This window comes from Rattus norvegicus, chromosome 6 (genome assembly GCF_036323735.1).
Source record: "Rattus norvegicus strain BN/NHsdMcwi chromosome 6, GRCr8, whole genome shotgun sequence".
In the NCBI taxonomy this organism is placed as follows: Eukaryota; Metazoa; Chordata; class Mammalia; order Rodentia; family Muridae; genus Rattus; species Rattus norvegicus.
The window spans coordinates 125,091,220-125,103,497 of record NC_086024.1 but is presented as its reverse complement, the minus strand read 5'-3'; the positions used below and the strand labels follow the sequence as shown (position 1 = coordinate 125,103,497).

The 12,278-nt window shown below is 46.4% G+C and overlaps 1 pseudogene; it reads left to right on the top strand.

Moving 5' to 3' along the window:
• The first annotated feature begins 2,095 nt into the window (after nucleotides 1-2,095).
• Mdh1-ps1 (malate dehydrogenase 1, pseudogene 1) lies at nucleotides 2,096-11,796 on the top strand (annotated as a pseudogene).
• Nucleotides 11,797-12,278: the final 482 nt, after the last annotated feature.

Sequence of the window (12,278 nt, the reverse complement as noted above, 5' to 3'; positions counted from 1 at the left end):
TGATCCAGGCTCTATGTTGGCTTTGTACCCCTCCCCTTGCTCCTGAATGGAAGAAAAACCAAGCTGATGGCAGCGGAAATATGTGACGTGGTGACGATGAGACAGGGAAGTGACCTCTGATGCTCTGAACCTGACAGAATTTGCATGCTGGGAGTAGAGGATACCCTAGAAGTCAAAGACTTCGTAGAGTTGTGGTACATGTTCTGATAGTCCAGTGGCCGTTCTAGAAATAGAATGTACCCCTAGTCCTGCAGGTCATGGCCTCTTACCTGGTGTGGTTTATAAGGGTGGCCCTGGTCACTGCGGCTTACCTCTCAATTATAGAGCTGCCCACCATGAGCGCTGGAAGATGTGGCCACGGGAGTCTAACCCCTCTTTGCTCTACCTTTTCTTTTTCCGTTGTGACACCCTGATTTCTGGTCCTTTCTCTTGGCCACCTCATCCTTTCCGGCTTTATGCTGGTAGACTGTGTATTGAATCCCAGGCTCTCTCACTCTCCTGTCAGTTCTGTTTAGCTCATGGGGGCAGGGACACACATGCAAATACCCTCTCCCCATTCTCATTTCCATGGACTACGTAGAAAGCTTCCAAACGGACAGCTTGGAAGTTCTCTGGAGTTGGCCCCTGGTGCCAGAGGCTGAGAGCCATGCTTGCTTAGTGATGAAAATTGGTGACATCGGTCCACAGGGGTTGGGGGTGGCATTTGGGAGCTGAGCGCTGAGGAGACAGGCTCCTAGTGGGTCATCCTAGCAGCCACTGAGGCAAAAAGGCAACGGGAACCATCACCAGGTGAGATGGTTTGTACATGCTTAGCCCAGGGAGCAGCACAATTAGAAGGTGTGGCCCTGTTGGAGAACAAGTGTCACTGTGGGGTGGACTTGGAGAGCCTCCTAGCTGCCTGGGGATGCTCAGTCTGCTCCTGGCTTCCTTTAGGTGAAGATGTAGAACTCTCAGCTCCTCCTGCACCATGCCTGCCTGGATGCTGCTGTGTTCCCACCTTGATGATAATGGACTGAACCTCTGAACCTGTAAGCCAGTCCCAATTAAATGTTGTCCTTATAAGAGTTGCCTTGGTCATGGTGTCTGCTCACAGCAGCAAAACTCTAATGAAGACACCAGGCTCAGGCGGAAATTTCGCCTACATATAGGTGAAGGCTGAAGGAAGCTCCCTCCCAAAATGCCTTCTGGAAGTTCCTAGAAATGCAGAGTTCTGGGGTTACCCACAGAGATCCTCCTTCAGCAGGATTTGACTGAGGCCCTGGCCTTTGGACATGCTGTATAAAAACCCTTGCCAGCCAAGCTTGGTGGCTCAGGCCTCTAACCTCCTAGGGGGGAGCCTGAGGTGAGAAGATTGCATAACTGGATTATAGAGTCAGCTCCAGGGCAACCACACAATTTAGCAAGATTTTGTCTTCAAACGAAACTACAAACCAGCCTGGGTGTAGGTCACTGAGGGAGTGCTTGCTCTAGGTTCAATCTCTAATAATGGGGAAAGAAAGAAAAAACCCCAAATGACCTCTAAGCCCTGACCACAAGCATCCCCTAATTGAGGACAAGTCACTCTCTGAAGCTATAGCTGAGTGGGTAGGAGATTTGAAAAGGGAAGGGTTGAATGGCTCCAGGCTGAGCAGAATCTTCTAGAAAAGTGGAAGTGTGATTCGAATGTTCTGTGGAGTTTAACGCCAAGTTAGAGATAACATTACTTTTCCCCAGAAATATGACAGGACAAATGTGTCATCGTCTTTCTCAACAAGGGAAGGGAGGGGTGAACATAACTGATGTTGGATTTCTGTCGTGTGACAGGGCGTTCTGACGAGAAGCATCTGGGAGGAAGGGTTTATTTCAGTTCACAGCTCCATGTTACTGCCCATCCCTGAGGGGAAGGCGAAACAGTGGGGGCTTGAGACAGCTGGTCACATCGCACCCACAGCCAAGAGCACAGAGAGAATGAATGGGTGCATGCTTTGTGTCAGACAGCTTTCTGTTTAGAAAACAGAATCCTCATGAAGCAGTCCGACGATTAAGCCAGTGTGACGGACGGACCAGGCCTCATCTGTTCAGATGGCGTGGCTGACTGTACCATCCTTCGTGGAAGATGGGGACACCACGAGTATCCTGCTCCTTCCTCTTGGAGGAAACAGGAATTTCTAAAGAAGAAACGGATCCCCGAATGTATTGTGCACAAGAGGATGAGAGGGTGGAGTCAGAGATACCAGAGGACTTGGGGATTGGCTGCCCAGGTCAGTAGCTGAGGGCCACTGGTAGAAACCAAACTGAGCCATCTGTTGGCGCATCCCATGATCTAGCCCCACTAAGGTCTGTCCTGCAAGTTGTGCGTGAGCGTCTCGGGTCAGTTGGTGTTTGAATGTGTCGCCACATCAGTTCACTTCAAGCTATACACCTTTCTGAGATGCCTGCAGAGTACCTTCCCCCGGGCCGAGTGCTCCCAGAAAGCAAGACCGGACAGGACCCACCTTGACTTCAGAGCTCAGGACTCAGTGGAGAAGACAGACCACTCACTGATGAGGAAAGTGGATGTCTACTACACAAGGGCTTTGTCCCCAAGGCCACCCTGAGGGTCAGTGCCTTGTGGGAAGGGCTCATAGAACTCACAGGGGCTGATGGACTCACAGTGGTAGCTTATTATCCAGGAAGGAAAGATTAAAATCTGCAGAAGCCAAGGATGCATAAAGGAGCAGTACATACAGTGCCAGATGTGCGCTTTCAGGGTCCTGTCCCAGAGGAGCCCCACTTTGATTTTCTTATCAATGATGCCTGACAATGTGTTCAAAGCAGGACAGGTGAACCGTGACATTCAGGGTTTTTATTAGAGGTTGGTTACAGGGCCTTGGTCACCCATAGGACTTGTGAATTATTCAGCTATCAGACCCTGGGGACTCTGGCATACGCTGCGTGTCCCAAGGCCTCTGTTATTAGTTGTGTTGACAGCATAAAGTGTCTGGACAGTCCAGGGCTCCTGGTAAGCACGAACGCTCTTACCTGGTGGGACGTTGCCAGGGCTTAGAGGCTATCTCCAGAGAGCTGGTTAAAAGCCAAATCGTTATTTGGGGTGTGTCAGCCCTTTTTAATTTACATACCAGTGTGCACCACAGACCTGGTGCCTGACTGGATAAGGATGTGCAAAAGGGAGGAGAGCCCGGAAAGATCCTCAGACTTCTGGGTGGATTGAGAGGGACATAGACGAGGCCATGCAGAGTGAATGCCTGCTTCAGTTTACAAATTGTCTATTTTATTCTCCCTAGATCATAGACACGCACCTAACTAATAATTATAAAATGAACAAGTCAGGGAAAATGGCGACAGCCCTCCTTTTCTGACTTCTGTCCCCTAGGGCGTCTTGTTTATGGGATGAATAAATGGCTATTCCAAGACCCGAGCTCCTGTCCTTATGTTCCCAGAGAGAATTCCAGAGAATACATAGATGCTGTCCCTTGGAAGTAGCAGAGACAATTCCTCACTCGTTATGTGTGGGGTGGGACTTCAACATGACCAAGGACAGAAGCAACCAGTTAGTAGGAGGGAAGATGTTCCGCCCACAGTGGCTCAGCTCAAGGAGCCCAGAACTGCTGGAGAGCTTCCTACCAGGGAAGCACGGCTTCTTACAGGCTGCCTCTCTCAAGGCAGTGACCTCAGAAATCATGGTGCTTCCTTTGAACTGGTTTTGCTTGCTATAATACCAAAATAGGGTACTGCGTGCAACTCCTGCTGTAGTCCACAGAGGAAGAGAAACCAGAGAGTAGGAACAGAGGGTGCTGAGAGGCACCCTCTCATCTGTGAAATATTTCAAGGTAAACCATACCCGTGCACATATTCTCACCTCGGAACAACTTCAAATAATGCATAGAAATACTGTGCCTTGCAGGAAGCAGAGCTTCATCCTCCCCTGTGGTGTGCGGGCTAGCGGTAGGGCTTTGTTTCCAAGGAACCCAGTATGGAAAGTGAGAAACGGTAATTTCTCGGTGGACAAACATAGGGAACACTGTCTTTTCCAAGGGTCAAAAGCTAATAGGAGCTCTGCACAGTGTGTTGAAGAGACACCTCTATGGGCCTCTGCCAAACTCATCACCCTAGCTTAATCGTGAGAAAACATCAGACAAATCCCGCTAGGATGTCTTAGTCAGGGTTCCTATTGCCGTGCTGAAACAGTGTCACCAAAAGGAATTAGGGAGGAGAGGGCTCATTTCGGCTTAGAACTCTCAGGTCATGTGAGGAAAGTCAGGGCAGGAACTTAAGGCAGGAACATGAAGGTCAGAACTGAAGCCATGGAGGGGTGCTGCTTGCTGACTTGCTCCTCATAGCTTGCTCAGCCTGCTTTCTTATATGACCTGGGACTACCTGCCCAGGGCTGGCACCACCAGCAATAGTCTGGGCACTCCCACATCAATCACTAATTAAGAAAATGTAGCACAGGCTAGCCCCAAGGGCAATCTGGGGAGGGCCTCTTTTCAATTGAGGTTTCCTCTTTCCAAATGATTCTATCTTGTGTCAAGGTGACATAAAACTAGCTAGCATTCTGAAGAACGTTTCACATAGCAACCGAAAAGCCGTCTACAAACACATAAGGCCCAGGAAAGCAAAGAAAGATCGAGAACCCATTGTAGAGCGGGGCAGACAGGAAGAGGAAATGCCGTGAGTAGCCTGACCGGATTCTGGAGCAGCAGGGTTGGGGCAGGGAGATGGGTGAAATCAGAAGAAAGCTTGTGGTTCAGTTTCTAGCAATGGTTGATCATTCATGGCTCAGTCTTGCCATTTGTAAGCGCACAGGGAGTAAGGCAAGGTCAAGGGAACTCTGTGATAAGTTCCAATATCTCTGCAGCTTTCCCGTGAATTTAAAATTATTCCAAAGTAAGATGTTTATTTTACATTTAAAATGCACTTGGTGGGTGTTCTTATGGACTTGGAGAAAAATCTATCCTTCCCAAAGGGACTGTTTGGGGTTCAGGGCTTGTGTGGTTTGTGGACTGAACCTGGGCAACTACTGGTTTCAGGGGCAGGGGACTGCCATTTTCCGTGCCCTCCATTTTATTTTTGTTTGTCTGTTTGTTTCTCGTTTCTTCTGCAGTTTGTTGGGTTTTGCTGGGAGTGACTACGGTGGTTGATGGTGGTTGATTTTATTCCATTGCTCAGCGGGTAGAACTCTGACATCAGACACCCCCACAGACCTTCCTGTGAGTGTCTCTAACTTAAGTTGCTTTTTTTTTTTTTTTGGTTCTTTTTTTCGGAGCTGGGGACCGAACCCAGGGCCTTGTGCTTCCTAGGCAAGCGCTCTACCACTGAGCTAAATCCCCAACCCCTTAAGTTGCTTTTGACAAGTATTTTGTCACAAGAGGAAAACGAGAGAGAGAAAGAGAGAGAGAGACAGAGAGAAAGAGAGAGAGACAGACAGAGAGACAGAGAAACAGACAGACAGAGAGACAGACAGAGAGACAGAGAAACAGACAGAGAGAGAGACAGAGAGAGTTAGCTAACTTCTTGAGATTTTGGTGACATGATCATGTAGTTCTGACAACCCAAACCATTGATGGTCAAACCGGTTCAGGCCTACAGGATATGGTGGACATGAGCTTATGAGGTAAGGATGCAAGATGATCAGGAAACCAAGAGAAGGAGAGAAGTGAGGGCCTGTGGAGCTTCAGTTAATGAAGAACTGGATAGGGGTGGGATATCAGGTCAACACTCCAAAGTGAACAAGCTGCCTGCCTGCTTCAAGCAAACCGTGTCGGGGGCAGACTACTCAGAAGTTGGAATGCAACTAAGCAAGTAGACAAGAAACAGCCAAACAGCTGCCCTCCTGTGAGCCTGTCACTGAGCAGAGCAAGGAGAATCCTGCTGGTGAGATGCCCTCCCCTCTCCCACCCATTACTGTTCCTAGAATTATCTAGGAGAAGCTAACAGAGTGTTCTGGTGGGGGTGGGGGGGCTTTTGAAAATGGATCTGATTGAAGGCGCTCTGCTCAAACTATCTGTGAGAGTCTCTGGGTGAGAGGCAATTTCAGCTGATAAGAACAATTGTCTCCACACTCCAACTTGGGGAATGCATTAATGCACACTTGAAACTTTCAACAAGAAGCTGTCTGTCTGACAGGAGTTTCAGGCTCTGTATGAGCAACTCCCTCCCTTCCCCCTCACTGAGCTGAGGAACAAGTTAAATAAATGAAATGGGAAGTGTTTGGGATCAAAGAAAAATAGGCAGTAGTAACTTGATATTTCCCCCTCAATAGCTCCATATTTGAGAAGGATCTTTGACTACAATGTACAATGACATTCTCATGAAAAGTAATTTCAAAGACTTCTTCTCCTCCATGAAGCTAATTAGAGATGTTTATTGGAGACAAAAGGCATTAGGCCCTCTTTTTCACTGAAGGGGCTGAATTAGAAATGAAAGTGAACAGAAGTGTTACGATTCTCCAAAGAAAGTGAGAACTGGTTGTTCCCAGAATAACTCAGGAGACCTGTGAAAAGTGAGGGGGAAGGAGGGAGGAAAAGAGAACACACACACACACACACACACACACACACGCATGCATGCACACAGGTACACAATGCATAATGTAACACATGAACACATGCATGCATGTACGCATGCACCCATGCGCATACACACATACACTCATACAGACACACACATGTCAACATGCGTGCACACACATGCGTGTGCACAGGCACACATATACACATGCATGCACACACGCACACACGCATGCACCCATGCACATACACATACATATACAGAAACACACGTGCACACATGTATGCAAACACACGTGCATGCACACATGTGCACATACACGCATGCACAAACACAAATGCAGTCGCGTGCCCATGTCATGCTCTCCAGGAAGACATCTAGGCATTCGTTAAAAAAAAAAATCACCCTTTATACTATTCAGAATCTCAGAGTCAGAGAGGATCACAAAAGCAATAGACCCTGGACTGGCCATGTAGTTCAGTTGGCAGAGCATTGCCTCCTTGCTTAGCATGTACATGTCCTTGGCTTCTACCCTATTGTCTCATTAAACAAGGTAAGGTGGTCGCACACCGAAATCCTAGTGCTCAGGAGATAGGAACAGAGGATAGGGAGTTCAAAGCCATTCTTAATTAACTACATAAGGGATTGAAGGCCAGCCTGGGTTACAGAAGTCCCTGCCTTTAAAAAAAAGGGGGGGGGGAGGGAATCAACATTTCTTTTTGAATTTGAAGCAGTTGCAGGAGACAGACATCAGCTTGGAATTCATCTAGTGCAGTGGTTCTCAACCTTCCAGTGCTGTGGCCTTTTAATACAGTTCCTCATGCTGCAATGAATCCAACCATAAAACTACTTTTTGCTACTTTATAATGTAATTTTACTACTGTTATGAATTATAATGCAAACATCCGATATGCAGGACATCTTATATGTGATCTCTGTGAAATGCTTGTTGAGAAATATTGGTCTAGATCCCCAGGGGGCTAGGAATTAGGAATCCCTTCTTAAGAGTCACCTAAGCTTCCACGGTTTTCTGATGGATTCCACTGAAGGTCTGAAGGATGCAACTCTCAAAGCCTGGACCCTGTCTTATTCATCCTTTTGCTTCTCTTGCCAAGGGCCACACCTGGCAGGTGGCAGGTCCGTAGGAAATGTTTGCTAAAAGACTAGACAGTTGCTTGCTCTGCTCAGTGACAGGTCACAGAAATGGCTCTATGATGCTGGAAAATACTGTACAAAAGCTCACACCAGCAAAAGCAGCTATCTCCATTTCACTTGCATCCTCTTTTAGTCTCATGAACTTGAGTTAAAGAACTAATTAAAAACACAGTTAGGTGTCTTGTTTTCGGAGCACTTACTAGAAGAGGCAGTGAAGGTGGCCGGTTTGGGGGGCACAGTGTTAGCTGGGGAAGAGACAGCTGCAGGAGTGATATAGAATTAAAAGGGAACAGCATTATGGCTATAACATAGCCTGAAGCCTTTAATAGCACAGTTAAATTTACCCTTTTACTGACACTGCGTACCTACTATGAACCAAGAATTTTAGTTCTTCAATGGACTATATTTTAATGTTTGTGGTGGTTTGAAGATGCTTGGGAAGTGGCACTATTAGGAGGTGTGGCCTTGTTGGAGTAGGTGTGGTCTTGTTGGAGGAAGTGTGTCACTGTGGAGGTGGGGCTTTTTGATCTAGTGCTACAGCCCTGCCCAGTGTGGAAGAGACCTTCCTTCTGGCTGCCTGTGGAAATCAGTCTCTTGACTGCCTTTGGATCAAGATGTAGATCTCTCACCTCCTTCTCCAGCACCATGTCTGCCTGTGTGCTGTCCTGCTTCCCGCCACGATGATAATGGACTGAACCTCTGAAACTGTAAGCCAGCCTCAATTAAATATTTGCTTTTGTAAGAGTTGCATTGGTCATGGTGTCTCTTCACAACAATGGAACCCTAATTAAGACAATATTAATATTTACATATATGTTTTGGGCTTTTTGAGACAGGTCATGCCATGTAGACTGGGCTGGAAAACATCCTGCTGTTACCTGCTAAGTTCTAGGGTTAAAGGCATGTACTACCATGCCAGGCAAGCCACTGTATGATTTAAGGTCTTCAACTCATCTGTAGGGCTAACACAATTATTTTTTACTAGGGTGCCTGGGTTGTTTTTTCCTTTCTTTTTCTCTTTCTTTTCTTTTTTTTTTTTTTTTTTCGGAGCTGGGGACTGAACCCAGGGCCTTGTACTTGCTAGGCAAGCGCTCTACCACTGAGCCAAATCCCCAACCCCTCTTTTCTTTTTTCAAGTCAGGGTTTCTCTTTGTAATCCTGGCTGTCCTAGAACTCACTCTGTAGACCAGACTGGCGTCAAACTCAGAGATCTACCTTCATTTACCTCTTGAGTGCTGGGATCAAAGGCCTGTTCCACCACTCCTGGCTGATCTTTTTTTTTCTTGTTGCTATGATGAAGTACTCTGATAAAAGCACCTTAAAGAGAGCTGTAGTGGTGACCTGACTCTTGAAGACAGGCTTTATAGGAGTAGATATTGGCCTTGAATTCCCAACATCTGAACCACAGAGTCCTTGTGAATGGAGCAGGGGATCAATTTTCTTTTTGTTCTTGTACAGTGTTAAAAATGGATCTGTCTTTAGTAAAACAGCCTATAATTCTTGTGCTGTTGGATACTTCCCCGATGATGGGTGCCTTAGTGTTTTACTGCTGTGAAGAGACGCCATGACTCTTATAAAGGCAAACATTTAATTGGGGCTGGCTTACTGCTTCAGAGGTTTAGTCTATCATCATCATGGTAGGAAGCATGGCAGCGTGCAGGCAGACATAGTGCTGAAGGAACCGAGAGTTCTTCATCCTGATTGGAAGGCAGCCAAGAGAAGACTGGATTACACAGGCCAGACTTGAGCATATATTAGACCTCAAAGCCCTACCTCTACAGTGACACACTTCCTCCAATAAGGCCACACCTCCTCCAATAAGACCACACCTTCTCCAATAAGGCCACACCTCCTAATAGTGCCACCCACTATGGCGAAGCATTCAAATACATGAATCTATGGGGGCCAAACTTATTCAAACCACCACAGTGGGTGTTCTGGATGGTGTACTGATGGGACTGCACAACTGTGCTCCTCCCTTCTGAAAGATGTCATTGCAACAAACAAGAGGTGGTCTTCAAAGAGCTAGATGTGGCTGCCCTTGTGGGCTTCATGCCAAGAAGGGAAGAAATGGAGAGGAGAGACCAACTAAAAGCAACTGTGAAAATTCTCAAAGCCTAGTGTGCATCTTTGGAGAAACAAGCCAGTTAAGAAGTCAGTTAAGGGGCTGGGGATTTAGCTCAGTGGTAGAGCGCTTGCCTAGGAAGCGCAAGGCCCTGGGTTCGGTCCCCCGCTCCGAAAAAAAAGAACCAAAAAAAAAAAAAAAGAAGTCAGTTAAGGTCACTGTTGTTGGAAACTCAGCCAGTACAAACTGCCTGATGACCTCCCCATCAGCTCCATCAATCCCCAAGGAGAGCTTGACTTGCTTGGACCACAGAACTAAATCTCAAACTGCTCTTAAAACTCACTGTAACTGCTGATGACATAATGTCTTTATCTGGAAAATCATTCCCCAGCTCTGTATCTAGTTGTCAATCATGCTACGGGGAAATTGCAAGGAAAGGAAGTCGGTGTGTATGAAGCCCTAACAGATGACAGCTGGCTCAAGGGAGAGTTACTCACGACTGTGAGACGGCAGGGCACCGCTGTTATCCATGCTGGAAAACTGCCCAGTGCAATGTCTACTGCAAAAGCTGTCTCTGTGTTGTGGTTTGCCCTGGAGTTATCTGTATTTTGATGCTAATTCCACCACCCCCGAGGACTGCTGCCTAGTCACATGCTCAGGACTCAGGTGACTTCACCAGAACCTTCTCCCCATTGAACTTGTAAAATACATGTGAGGGGCTGGAACAGGATAGAAGGAGGACTGTCATGATGAGAAGGAAGGATGGATGGGAGAGAAGTTTGAAGGAAGAGGAAGAGACTGAAACAGAAAGGAGGAGAGACAGGAGGGACAGGGAGAGAAGCAGTGGCAGGACAAAATGGCAGGTGACATTAAGATTCCATGCTGTACCTTTACAGGTTGTTACAAATGTTTTTGTTACAAATGTTTTTAAGGGATGGATGTGTATTGGGCTTTGTATGTTTAGGTGGGCAATTATATCTTATCAATTGGGTCGAAGATTATTGTGTTGTGTGTTCTTTCATGTAGCGATTTAAGTGTAAGAAAGTGTGCGGCGGTTGGAGAGTCTGGGCCATCACGGAATTGGGATGTGTGCTTCTGGCACGGAAACCTGCCTTGGGAACTAGATAGGAAGAGAGATTGCTGCCAGGCTCAGGGAGAGGCCTTCAGCAGTGTGATATGGGACGGAGCAAACGGATGAAAGGCTTTGCTGACTGAGAATTAAGATATCCAGCAGAGGGCTGGAGAGATGGCTCAGTGGTTAAGAGCACCGACTGCTCTTCCCAAGGTCCTGAGTTCAAATCCCAGCAACCACATGATGGCTCACAACCATCTGAAATGAGTCTGATGCCCTCTTCTGGTGTGTCTGAAGATAGCGACAGTGTAACCATAATATATAATAAATAAATAAAATATTTAAAAAAAAAAACAAAAAAAACACTTGTAAAAAAAAAAAAAAAAAAAAAAAAAAAAAAAAAAAAGATATCCAGCAGACATCTTGGGGCACTGAGGCGCCGAACCTAAGGGGGGTGGTAAAAGACAACCATACTTTTTTTATGTTTTATATTTTTACCACAACATCTCTGGCCACGTCAGACACATCTGGTTTGGAACTCCAGAGGAAGAGTCCATGTTGATGGGTGTCATCTCTGACGGCAACTCTCTCAGTGTGCCTGATAATCTGCTCACTCGCTCCCTCTTACGGTCGAGAATAAGGCCTGGGATTTTGTAGAAGGCCTCCCTTTTCAGAAGGAACTGGCAGGAGAAAAAGAAACTGCTTTAGGATTTCTCTCCCCGGCCGACTAGACAAGTGTGTTGATGTCAGTAAACATCCCAAAGCTGAAGAATCTAGACCCCATCGCTGAGCCTGGTGCCCAACAGCAATAACGTTTATAATATTATACCGTACTGTCGAGTGTAATAATTATACTCAAATCACTTGTGAACAGCCGCCTATTTTAAAGATTGTGTGCTTTATGGTACAGATTTGTGGGATTCTATCATGCTGTCAGTGCTGCAATCTAAAATAAAATGTAATTGAGTGAAGGAGAAAAAGAAAGCGACTTAAGGGAGAATAGATTTATTCTCATTCACAGGGCCAGGTTGTTGGTCACCACAGGTTGTGGTGGAGAAATCACAGCATCAGGAGCTTGGGCAGCTGGTCATTTCACACCCACAGTCAGGGAGCAGAGGATGATACCTGCTGCTACTCAGCTCCCCTCTCTCCACTTACATAGCCCAGTAGCGCAGCCAAGGGAATGGCACCGCCCATAGTGAGCAGGCCTTCCTGCCTCTATGAATGTACTCTAGATAACCCCCTTCCATGTCGCATAGGTGATTCTAGGTTTTGTTAAGTTGACAATGAACATAAGCCATCAAAGGGCAGAGGCTGAAACTTGGAGAAGTTAATGATTTGGACCATTTTTAAGGTTAAATCTCTTTTATTTTCTACACTATAGTACTAAGAACCTTATTCTATTTTTTATCCTTAAGTATTTGATTAGAGAACTTTAAAGGAACAATTTAAGACCCACCAGTGCATCTGCGGTTCAGGATTAATAAAAATTAGTAT